This window comes from Triturus cristatus, chromosome 2_1 (genome assembly GCF_964204655.1).
Source record: "Triturus cristatus chromosome 2_1, aTriCri1.1, whole genome shotgun sequence".
Lineage (NCBI taxonomy): Eukaryota > Metazoa > Chordata > Amphibia > Caudata > Salamandridae > Triturus > Triturus cristatus.
The window spans coordinates 664,526,176-664,539,693 of record NC_140581.1 but is presented as its reverse complement, the minus strand read 5'-3'; positions in this window follow the sequence as shown (position 1 = coordinate 664,539,693).

Genomic DNA, 13,518 nt, shown 5'->3' with positions numbered 1-13,518 from the left:
CCAATATGAATATCCAGAGCCTTATCCAATTTTAGTATGTGCCAATGCTTATTCATAATTTTTAATAGGATACTCACGATTGGTGTAAAGTCAGTAACCATCCTAATGCATTGTGCAGTGTCAGTATTCTTTTTTGGAGGTTTCAAGGAGGACACACGAGTAATTTTCAATATCCTCTCTTTAGCCATCAATACATCCTTTTCACAATAGCTTCTTTGCAGAAACCTCCTTTCTATATCATTGATACATTCTTCGAACTGAAAATTTTCGCTACAGTTCCTCCTAGCTCTTGTCATTTCCCCAAAGGGGATTGCCCTTATCTGGTGCCTTGGATGGGCACTCTTAGCATGCAATATAGTGTTACATGAAGTCGGTTTACGGTACAGTCTACTTTGAATACAGTTATCCTTTATATACAGTTCTACATAAAGAAAAACTATTTCTGTGGTACTATGGCTAGTGGTGAACCTGATATTCATTTCATTACTATTTAAATAGTCAAAAAATTCAAACAACAATGATTCCGTTCCTGTCCATATCATCAAACAATCATCGATAAACCTCCCCCAATAGAGCATATAATCATTCCATCTATTAGCACCAGGGCCCCAGATAAATATTTCCTCTAACCAGCCCATGAATATATTCGCATACGCTGGCGAAAATCTGGAGCCCATGGCTACGCCCCGAATCTGTTTATACCATTCTTCTTTGAATAGAAAGAAATCATTCGATAATATTAGTTCCGTCATAGCCATTACCATTTGTGTATGTTCCCAATGGCTTGCAGGTCTTCTGGACATAAAATGGTTAAGTGCCTTTAAGCCAAGTTCATTCTTGATACTTGTATACAGTGAGACCACATCCAGGGTAAATATGTCATCCCTGGGTCCCAATTGATGTCTCCCAAGATATTTAAAACATGACCTGTATCTTTTATGTAAGAAGGCAAATTAGTCATTATCGGTTGTAGAAAGATATCTACAAACTGCGACAAGTGTTCCGTTGGTCCCCCAATGCCCGACACTATCGGCCTCCCCGGTGGAAAAGGGAGGTTTTTATGGATTTTAGGCAAAGTGTACAAACAGGAGTATCTTGGACAGTTTACCTTTAAATACAGGTACTCACCATCATCTAAAAGCCCTTTCTCATGCCATGTTTTGAGGTAACCATTAATCAGATTAGTTAATGCAAATATAGGATTATTGGCAGTTTTCTCATAGCAGCAGGTATCACTCAATTGAGAATGTATTTCCTGCTCATAATCCTCCCTGTTCATCAACACAATATTGCCCCCTTTATCAGCCTTTCGGATGGTTAATTCCGTATTACCCATTAGTTCTTTGAGGGCAGACCTTTCGTGCGGTGTTAGGTTATCCCTCAGGCGTCCCCCAAGGGTGTCTTTTTCATACTATCATCCAAGTCAGAGATAACTAGTTGGTGAAATATTTCTATATTATTACCACTGATCAAATTGGGCGACCATCTGGACTTGCTTTTAAGCCCGCTAGATATTGTCAGGTCAGGTCTAATGTCTAAGTCCTGCAACACGCTGGCTATTGTTACTGGGTCATTTCTAATTCTGTGATTGAGAGCAGATCCACTGTATCCTGGATGTCATTGATGGTTTGCAAATTAGACAACGTATTACACATTTGCATAATATTCTCTTTATTCTGTTTAGGATTTTGCTCAAAATACTTTTTTAATTTCAATCGTCTAATATATTTAAACAGATCTATTTTAGTGTTACAAAGATCACCTCTGGCACTTGGACAGAATCCTAAACCTTTCCTTAATAAGTCCTGCACATTTTTCGTCAGTGAAATGTTGGACAGATTCACCACCTCAACCGCCACATCACTTTCAGTATTTACTCCTTCTTGTCCCAGGACCGGGTTTTCATTCCTGCCCTGTCTCCTCCTACCACCTCCCTTCTTGTTTTCTTGTGATTGGAGCCCCCATGCTTCTGACCTGTTCCCGGTTCCCCCTCTTCATGCGGTTTACCTCTTGCAAGAAAGAGGAGTTCCCCAAAGGGTACGGTTGTCTTGTTGTTGACCCGGAGACCCCTTCAGTATCGCTCCCACTCGTAGGAATAGTACTCAAGGAGGTGTTGCTTGAGCTGTTTGAAACTGGTTCTTGTGATTTCTTTCCCTTATCCATTTGCATCAGATAATCATATTTCTTGGAGAAGGTAAAAACCCTCCCACTGTTATAATCAATTTCATCACGTTTCAGTTTTCTGGCTTTCCTCTGTCTTATGTCATTTTGATGATTACTCAGAACACCTTTCAAGATTTCATAATTTTTTGCCGTGGGGTCGGGCAAGTTAAGTGCTGCAATCTCTCCCTCCAATTGTGCAATTTCAATCAGTAATTTTGCTACTTTCCTGTCAGCGTTTTCTATTAAGATTTCCATCAGTTTCATAGAGCTAGATATAAGCTCTTTCTCCCACACCTCTAACAAGTCCTCATCAAGATCATCATAAGTTGGCATGATCTGAGAACGGAGCCCCCTAGGTATTCTTTTAAGCTTTATATATTGCTTTAGGGTGGCACCGTCCCACCATTTGGACATTTCTGATTTTCTCAATCTTTCAAGTTTTATAAACTTATCTCTTAATCCCTCCTTTCTCTGCTGATTGCCACTCTTAATAGCTTCAGTGACTGTACTACCCTTACACAAATTATCAAATAATTCAGCTGCCATTTTATCTCGGTCTAGATTGTCATTCATGTTTACCTGATATTATTGGTACCTATAGAGCTGCCCACCTAATCTGCTAAGTCAATACTATTGGATGTCAAAGGTAATAGCGCTCATATGGTAATCACCTGCTATTGTTCTACTATATCCAACCTTCTGGTGCATCCAAAAATATTTTGGGGAAGGGAACACCCTACTTCCCTAAACTCAATCCAAAGGATTGATAAAACAATTAAACAGTCTTTTCGGAGCACACAGCTTATACAACGCTATTCAGCAATGTAAGTAAAGCACCAATCCAAACACAATTCAATTGAATCCTAATAATCGTCTTCTTTTAATTCCGTTAATTCCAATCCCTTGTGCCAACGCGTTTCGCCGAGGTCGGGATAAAACCTACGGCTTCTTCAGGGCTGGAAATAATACAAAGTGCACATTTGTAATCACACAATATGGCATTAATACATATGCCATAATACCCAACTTATGACATCTATGTGCAGAGGACTATTCAAACCTATATTTGTGTGGAACAAGTTCAATATACATTGTCATTTACAATATTTTTCAAATATAGGTTACGCCAATTACATGAAAGGGACATTTAAATTCATTCAATTTGTGGACTTAAATCACTTAGTTTGAAATCCAGTAGTGCACGAACTGTTGTGAACCACTCTAAGTCTTTTGCCTAAACCCAACTGCATGTTAAGTTTATATAACCCATGTGTAGGTAAAGGATAAAATCATTTGCGTCATGTTGGCGCCAATACCTTTAATTTCTCAAGAGCTTGTCTGTGTTCCGAATATTATACAAAAAAGACATTACAAAGAATGATTATTGTGACGTTGAGGGATACACGAGGCAAGAATATACTAATTGACAAGTATGCATGTCAGCCAATAACTTCATCGACAAGAATCCTACCTCTGAAAGTATCCGTTCATGTAGTATCCAAAATTACCAATGTTTCAGCTCTAAGTAGGATCAATAATCAACTATTTAGTATCCATCCGTGCGGTATCCACCATTGAGATTTCTTCCAAAATCAACGACGCTTCTGCTCTAAATAAACCAATATTCGACCCTTTAGTATCAATAAATCACATATTAATCAGACTCGTATTCAATTATAAACAATTGTTTCTTTACCTTATCATAGAATCAACCTGAGCTTATCCTTTCCAAATGTTATTCTGTTTTGTTATTTTGGCGTCCCAATCGTAGCGTCCCAATCCTTATAATCCAATTTAAATTATCCAGACATCTAAAAATAAACAAAAGTAGTATCGTCTATTATTTTGTAAACTTATAAGCCTCCTGCTATGAAGCCTATACCCGACAGACTAACCGCATCTTACCTCTTCGTGCCTTCACATAAACGAACCCGAGTACAGGTGAAGAACACCGTCTTCCGGGTTTACGGAGCTCTTATTAGTCTAAACATAAAGAAAGGACTATGCCGTTCCATTTTAAGCGCCATCTTAACCTAGTGTTACCCGTTCCTCGTTATGTCTCCTAATATTCCTAATTGTCTATATTTCAAGACCCATATTTCGCTAAAGAAGAATTCAACTTAGGGACCACAACTCGGTCATAAGGATATATTCCTTTATCCAATATGCTCTCAGCACTGATGGCTTTAAGGACTATGTCGTTCCATTTTGAGCGCCATCTTAACCTAGTGTTACCCGTTCCTCGTTATGTCTCCTAGTATTCCTAATTGTCTATATTTCAAGACCCATATTTCTGTAAAGAAGAATTCAACTTAGGCACCACAACTCGGTCATAAGAATACATTCCTTTATCCAATATGCTCTCAGCACTGATGGCTTTAAGGTAATCGAGAAAGGACTAAGTCAGTCCATCTCCCGGGCGCCATCTTACTCTAGTGTTCGTAAGATCACTTAAAATAATGCCTGCGTTCATAATACGTGCTTGTCAACTCCTCCCACAACCCAGTACGGTCTATGTTAATCACACCCATCAAAATTTAAATAAACACACCTGTAAGACTGCTAATCGGAGGGTCAGATTACATAACATTAAATAAAAAATCAGATGCAGACTTTTATCCATTGTCTCAGTCACCTAGGAAATACTGTAATTCCCGATCAAAATTTAATCCATCCTCTACCGCTCGCAAGCGCATAATCCATCTTGCCTCGTGTCTCCGCAGCATCAGTTCCCGATTTCCTCCCCGTGGGTCCATTTTGATGTGCTCAATCCCAAAGAATCTAAAACCCTTATTACAGGTGTGTTTATTTAAATTTTGATGGGTGTGATTAACATAGACCGTACTGGGTTGTGGGAGGAGTTGACAAGCACGTATTATGAACGCAGGCATTATTTTAAGTGATCTTACGAACACTAGAGTAAGATGGCGCCCGGGAGATGGACTGACTTAGTCCTTTCTCGATTACCTTAAAGCCATCAGTGCTGAGAGCATATTGGATAAAGGAATGTATTCTTATGACCGAGTTGTGGTGCCTAAGTTGAATTCTTCTTTACCGAAATATGGGTCTTGAAATATAGACAATTAGGAATACTAGGAGACATAACGAGGAACGGGTAACACTAGGTTAAGATGGCGCTTAAAATGGAACGGCATAGTCCTTTCTTTATGTTTAGACTAATAAGAGCTCCGTAAACCCGGAAGACGGTGTTCTTCACCTGTACTCGGGTTCGTTTATGTGAAGGCACGAAGAGGTAAGATGCGGTTAGTCTGTCGGGTATAGGCTTCATAGCAGGAGGCTTAGAAGTTTACAAAATAATAGACGATACTACTTTTGTTTATTTTTAGATGTCTGGATAATTTAAATTGGATTATAAGGATTGGGACACTACGATTGGGACGCCAAAATAACAAAACAGAATAACATTTGGAAAGGATAAGCTCAGGTTGATTCTATGATAAGGTAAAGAAACAATTGTTTATAATTGAATACGAGTCTGATTAATATGTGATTTATTGATACTAAAGGGTCGAATATTGGTTAATTTAGAGCAGAAGCGTCGTTGATTTTGGAAGAAATCTCAATGGTGGATACCGCACGGATGGATACTAAATAGTTGATTATTGATCTTACTTAGAGCTGAAACATTGGTAATTTTGGATACTACATGAACGGATACTTTCAGAGGTAGGAATCTTGTCGATGAAGTTATTGGCTGATATGCATACTTGTCAATTAGTATATTCTTGCCTCGTGTATCCCTCTACGTCACAATAATCACTACGTCACAATAATCATTCTTTGTAATGTCTTTTTTGTATTATATTCGGAACACAGACAAGCTCTTGAGAAATTAAAGGTATTGGCGCCAACATGACGCAAATGAATTTATCCTTTACCTACACATGGGTTATATAAACTTAACATGCACTTGGGTTTAGGCAAAAGACTTAGAGTGGTTCACAACAGTTCGTGCACTACTGGATTTCAAACTAAGTGATTTAAGTCCACAAATTGAATGAATTTAAATTTCCCTTTCATGTGATTGGCGTAACCTATATTTGAAAAATATTGTAAATGACAATGTATATTGAACTTGTTCCGCACAAATATAGGTTTGAATAGTCCTCTGCACATAGATGTCATAAGTTGGGTATTATGGCATATGTATTAATGCCATATTGTGTGATTACAAATGTGCACTTTGTATTATTTCCAGCCCTGAAGAAGCCGTAGGTTTTATCCCGACCTCGGCGAAACGCGTTGGCACAAGGGATTGGAATTAACGGAATTAAAAGAAGACGATTATTAGGATTCAATTGAATTGTGTTTGGATTGGTGCTTTACTTACATTGCTGAATAGCGTTGTATAAGCTGTGTGCTCCGAAAAGTCTGTTTAATTGTTTGATCAATCCTTTGGATTGAGTTTAGGGAAGTAGGGTGTTCCCTTCCCCAAAATCTTTTTGGATGCACCAGAAGGTTGGATATAGTAGAACAATAGCAGGTGATTACCATATGAGCGCTATTACCTTTGACACCCAATAGTATTAACCTAATGCCCATTGTTGATCTTACAGGCAGAACTGTGAATTATATTTTGCTAGAAAATTGTAGAAAAAGATGTATAAAACAGAGTTGATATATTGAAATGAAATATAGATTTGTAGTGATTGATATAATGAAATGAAATACAGATTAGTATCTTACAGCTCCCCACCCCCAATTTGGCCCACACACCGCATTTTTTGTTGATTTCGTGCAAACCTTGGTAAAGTCCGAGCTTTTGCACTCCTACTACAGCAAGACGCATGCATGACAATTATGGTTCTAATGGTGAAGTACATCCGTGAACCTCCTTCCATGGACATGGATTTCGTAGGAAAGAGCAAGACTATGAGTTAATAAAGGGTTTCATCGTAAACAGTGATCAGCCATCTTATTTTCGACAACAAAACAACCCGTTGTATGGAGGAAACATCCCCAGGGTTCCCTTTCTGAATCTATCCTGTGATGAAAGCAGCTAGGCTCACATCACGGGGTTTCTGAACTCTTCATGTTTAGATTTTACGGCTTCCAGCATCTCTGAGTTCCTGAAATCTGATAAAAAATGCATAGTTGTTCTCATAGTGTGAATTTCTTTCTCAGAACCAGTTCACATTTTATTGAAATTGCTCTTAATTAAATATTCTGATCATTACAAATGCTAGAACAATGCAAAAGCCATAATTCATTTTCTGTGGCACACTGCCTTCACAATAGAAGATTTCTCAACAATATATGAAATGGCTGAGAGGTCAATAACTAAAACATTGACGCAAAACTGAAAATATTATTTCAAATTCAAAAAATGCTTAATTATATAATCAATAGGTACAAAAGAAACTATTTCATATCAATCCTAATTTTGAAAAGCCAAGCTTTCTATAAGAAATGTGAGTAGCGTCACCCTTGCTTCCAGTTCGGGACCAATTCTCACATCTCTAAAATACAGTTTCAATCACTTCCTCAGATGGCAGAACAAGGGGCAGAACAACAAAAAAGTAAATTAAATGTATTCACTACTGCAGTGGTAAACACTTACATAGTGTACTATAGACTTGTAAACCTCCGCTTTCCACTTTCAAGTTGGATGGTGGTGGCCCCACAGCCTAATTGTTAGGTACGGTCATTTCAATAAGGGAGGAAGCAGTTCATTCAGGTAATGTTCACGTGTTGACACCATTTAGATTGTTAGGTGAACAGATCCCAGAATGGAGAAAGTGTTGATAGCTAGACACAACAATGAACTCTTTTATTTAGCTTTGGTTTGGCCAAGGTAAGGGCAATGACTTCTGGGCGCCACTGTGACCTTGCTCAAGAATGGAAGGAGCAGAGAAGGACCACTGAAGTGGTGGAAATGTCAAACTGGAACAAAAACATCCATGGTGGTATAGAATTAGATCAAGAAATCAATTGACCAAGAATATAGCAGCCACAGACCAGCATTGAACAATTAAAAAGGAGTACCCAAACCCACTGAAGCAACAATCACTGTTCAAAGGTACGAAAAGACAACACAGGGGTGATAGACCCACCAAAAAATGACCAAGTGCAATCATTGTGATGTAGGTTTTTCTGGGTGTCCGTGTCTTTCTTACTGTTGAACTGGAAACAAAAGAGCTGCATAGGAAATGCAGTGCCCATCTTGTAATGGCTTCATGCCGTTGCAAATAGTAAGTTGGTATTTAAATTCATTACAGTTAGAGTTATATACTACAAGGGGAGATGAATATCCCCTTCATGTGCACTGCAGTCTGGTACAAGATCTCAGGCATGCCATCTCTTATCATATGTAGTATTAATATTAAATAGGTTAATGACAAATCCTGTTGCCATTCTTACTCACAAGTGTGAAACGTTTGGAGTGCCATAGTATGATACTACATTACACTTATTCCAAGAAAGACTGAAAAAATCTAAAAGACTCATGTATAGAATCCTAATTTGTGCCTATCACTAGGAGCTGCAGGACCCGGCAGATAAAAGGTGGCACCCCCTGCATGTGGGATGATTTGATAGCCCAAGTTTCCTGTAAGCAGAAAATCTGAGTAGTAGCAAATAAAGTTTGCTAGTCATCAACCCTTGACTTCATCTTTAGCCCGGCTATATTTCATGATAATAAATTTAATGTTCTTCCTTAAGAATCATATTTTTTCTAGGTTCCAGCGAGGAAGAACCACAGACATCTCACTGGTCACTTGCACTTGTGTGTCATTCTTACTTTGCAACACTTTTTCCGTTCAGAGCTTTTTTCCCTTTGAAGTTTTGGCTTAAATGAAAATTCCAAAAGACACACAATTGATGGACGGATTGCAGAACAAACCAAAACATTCACCCCCAGTCAAAAGATCTGGGTTAAATCCATCATTCTTTTGCTCACCATGAAACCCCAGTTTAGACCCGGCCATATGCAAATCAGTCTTGACCCTTTGCCTCATGGGAACAGTCCAGCCCGAACTGCCAAGCCAGGTCCTCCCTGGACCGGAAACAAGCATCCTAGGACCGGTTTGGGAGTTTCACACCTCTTCAGCCAGGATAGCTTGATTCCAGTGGCACAGTGAGCCCAGGACCCACGTCTGGGCATACCTGGCGCACTTAGGGCGAGAAAGCAAAAGACACAAAATTGATGGACGGAATGCAGAACAAATCAAAACATTCACCCCCAGTCAAAAGATGTGGGTTAAATCCATCATTCTTTTGCTCACCATGCCACCCCAGTTTAGACCTGGCGATATGCAAATCAGTCTTGACCCTGTGCCTCATGGGAACAGTCCAGCCCGAACTGCCAAGCCAGGTCCTCCCTGGACCGGAAACAAGCATCCTAGGACCGGTTTGGGGCTTTCACCCCTCTTCAGCCAGGATAGCTTGATTCCAGTGGCACAGTGAGCTCAGGACCCACGACTGGGCATACCTGGCGCACTTAGGGCAAGAAAGAAAAAGACACACAATTGATGGACGTAATGCAAAACAAATCAAAACATTCACCCCCAGTCAAAAGATCTGGGTTAAATCCATCATTCTTTTGCTCACCATGCCTCCCCAGTTTAGACCTGGCCATATGCAAGTCAGTCTTGACCCTGTGCCTCATGGGAACAGTCCAGCCCGAAATGCCAAGCCAGGTCCTCCCTGGACCGCAAACAAGCATCCTAGGACCGGTTTCGGGGTTTCACCCCTCTTCAGCCAGGATAGCTTGATTCCAGTGGCACAGTGAGCCCAGGACCCACGCATGGGCATACCTGGTACACTTAGGGCGAGAAAGCAAAAGGCAAACAATTGATGGACGTAATGCAGAACAAATCAAAACATTCACCCCAAGTCAAAAGATCTCAGTTAAATCCATCATTCTTTTGCTCACCATGCCACCCCAGTTTAGACCTGGCCATATGCAAATCAGTCCAGCCCGAACTGCCAAGCCAGGTCCTCCCTGGACCGGAAACAAGCATCCTAGGACCGGTTTGGGGGGTTTCACCCCTCTTCAGTCAGGATAGCTTGATTTCAGTGGCACAGTGAGCCCAGGACCTACGTCTGGGCATACCTGGCTGTCGTGTACCTCACAAGACTCACCTTTGCTTGCGAGGTGATTCCGCAGAGACGACAAGAGCACCCGTCCCTGTACCCACCTGACCCTCGTGAATAGTAGGAACCAACGGGGATGAGATGGACGCAGGGAAGGGAGCCAGAAAGGACGTAGTGGCTTGGTGTGGAAGTATCCTGGGGCCCTATGGAAGACAGGAAGGACTATATCAATAAGGAATCCTAACCCCTGTTCTACAGCACCCACGCCAACCCACACACAGAAAAGAAAGTCATTCCGGGGACTCACCGATGCTTCTTCGGATCATAGCAACCAGAATCAGCGCTGCTCCAGGCGAAGAACTCCTGGACACTACTCCTTCCGAAAATCAAAGTAAAGCGCTCCTGCGCCGGTGTGTTGAAAGAAAGGTCAAACCATGCGCAAAGGTGTTCTTGCGCAATAAAGCGGCAAACTACGGGGGCAAGCTATAACAATGGCAACGTAGGTGCTAGAACACAGTTCTAAAACGAAATGGGTACTTCGTCACAGTAGCGCTCCTGCGCTATGGACTCTTCAGTACCCCCTAAGCGCACCCACGCTGAAGTGAAGCAAAACGAAGAGTATCCCACCAATGCTCCTGCGTTGTAGGATTGAAGAAAAACCCCCAAGCGCTCCTGCGCTAAGTAAAAGTGCTCCCTAAGCGCTCCTGCGCTAAGTAAACTAAAGTGCTCCCTAAGCGCTCCTGCGCTAAGTAAACTAAAACATCCCCCCAAGCGCTCCTGCGCTAAACGAACAAAAGGTCTCCAATAATATAACCAAGTATCCCATGAGCACTCCGGCGCTCTGGGATTCAGGCAGCCTCTGCGGCGGGAATTCTCGATGACCAGTGGGGCGCTCCAGCGCAGTGAGAAGGAATACACAAGCACGCCTTCAACTTACTGGAACCAGGTTGCGGGAGTCGTGACTCGACTTGGAACTCGGCAGTCACGTCTTCGGGGGATTCGGTTGAATCCGAAGCACGGAGCCGGCGGGAAACGCGCAGTGTAAGCGTTTCCCCCGGAAGTGTTTCTCCGACCTCTCGTGCGCCGCAACCACTAGACCGGGACTCACCCTTCCAACCGGAAGTGAGTCTCCCGGTGTTTCTGTGTGCGCGTTTGCGGGGCACCTGACACTGGCACACTTAGGGAGAGAAAGCAAAAGACACACAATTGATGGACGGAATGCAGAACAAATCAAAACATTCACCCCCAGTCATAAGATCTGGGTTAAATCCATCATTCTTTTGCTCACCATGCCACCCCAGTTTAGACCTGGACATATGCAAATCAGTCTTGACCCTGTGTCTCATGGGAACAGTCCAGCCCGAACTGCCAAGCCAGGTCCTCCCTGGACTGGAAACAAGCATCCTAGGACCGGTATCGGGCTTACACCCCTCTTCAGCCATGGGGCGCTTTACCGATAAGCTCTCCTGTGCCCTAGTCTTTTGCATTCCCGCCAAGAGCCACGTAAACGACTAACCTCCAGTGCAATTTGCACTGCACACAAGCTATGGCAGACAAACCAACAAGCGAGGGCAGCTGGACCCCCAGTAATTCCCAGCCATAGTTTGCATGCCTCTCTGCTGACGCTACCACCATTCAGCATCCTGGCTGACCCAGCCAGAGTGGCACCCAGGTAGCACATTTGGACTGGACGGCTTAACAGCTATTTCCATGCAACCTGGGTAACGGATGGTACAGTGAAGAGGTCAGTTCTCCTGCACTTCAGGGGTAGAGATCTACAAGCTATTTGAGACTCTGCATGGCATGGGTGCAGCTAGCTATTATGACGCAGTGGTGAAGGCTCGCGATGCGTAATTCAACCCACAGCTCAAATCATACTCTGAGCAATTCAAGCTGCGACAGGCTCAACTGAAGGAAGATGAGGACATCAACACTGTATATGCCTGGCTGCAGCACCTCGCCACATGTGTGGATGATGACCAACCCAAGGGGTGCCCGCCCACCTGATTCAAGCCTGCAGGCCCTCCACCCTGAGCAGTCTCATCCTTCGTTACACTGGAATTACGCTTGACACCATCATGGTCCTGAACTGCAACTACGTGCTCTCCAAAAGTCGAGCAGAGGAGATGGAACTTGCCTTTAACAGGGCACCTCGAACCACTGGTTCCCCTCACCCAGCTTTGGCAAAAGTCAAGATAGAGAGAGTCGACGCTGTCTACCGATGTTCAGGGTGACCTCAGATTGTGGCTTCACCATCCATTCAGGTGTGGAAAGTGTGGCATGGAACCCCACCAGAAGCAAAACTTACCCGGCCAGAGACAAGACCTGCTCCAGGAGCAGAAAAAGCAACCACTTTGCCCACTTCTGCAGGAGCAGAGAGCAAGGACTTAAATCCCACGCCAGGCAAAGACCGCCAGCCATGCTGAAACACCTCACGCTGGATGACAATACCTCCATTGTGAGTGACAATGCTCCCCACTCCATCAAGAGAGCTCCAGACAACAAACAGGACAATGACATTAACATCTTCACAGCACAACAGAAAGAAGAAAACAGGAGGCTGTCCCTCATGTGCACCATTATGGTCAGCGAGGTGGCGATACCAGCCCTAATTGACACAGAGCATCATCCCTCAATATCACGGATTTGGGCAATTTGAGAAACTGCAACCCCGTTCATGGCTGGAAGCCCCCAAAGCCAAGATCCTCGAATATGGAAGCAAGCACCCACTGTAGCTAGCAGGGTCCACCAAACTGCTCTCAGAGAACCAAGACTGAAGTTTGTTCAACCACTTCCATTCCACCAAGGAAGGGACAGGCACCCTCCTTGGATTCAACATCGCAGAAGACCTGGGGCTCGTCTGCTTTGGCCGGCAAATCCACACCAACCAGTCAAGTGATATTATAAGGAACTTTCCAAGCCTCTTTCAAGGCCTTGGCTGCCTGCGAAACATGCAGGTGAAACTTCACATTGACCACACAGTTTGCCCTTGGCACTGCACCACTGATGTGCACCCTTCCACCTGAGACTCCAAGTGGAAGAAGAGCTGAGAAAGCTGAGACAGCTGAATGTGATAGAGAAATGGTGTCCCTACTGGTCGTTGCACTCAAATCAAGACAACCAAGAGTAGTGTGTCTCTGCGTTGATATGCATCCCTCAAACACAGTAATTTGTTGTGAACATCATCTAACTCCCTCCAAGAATTACATTATATCTGACCTAAATGGGGTGCAACAGTTCTCGAAGCTACACCTAAATGCGAGATAACACCAGCTTGAACTAGACCCAGTATACAGATAC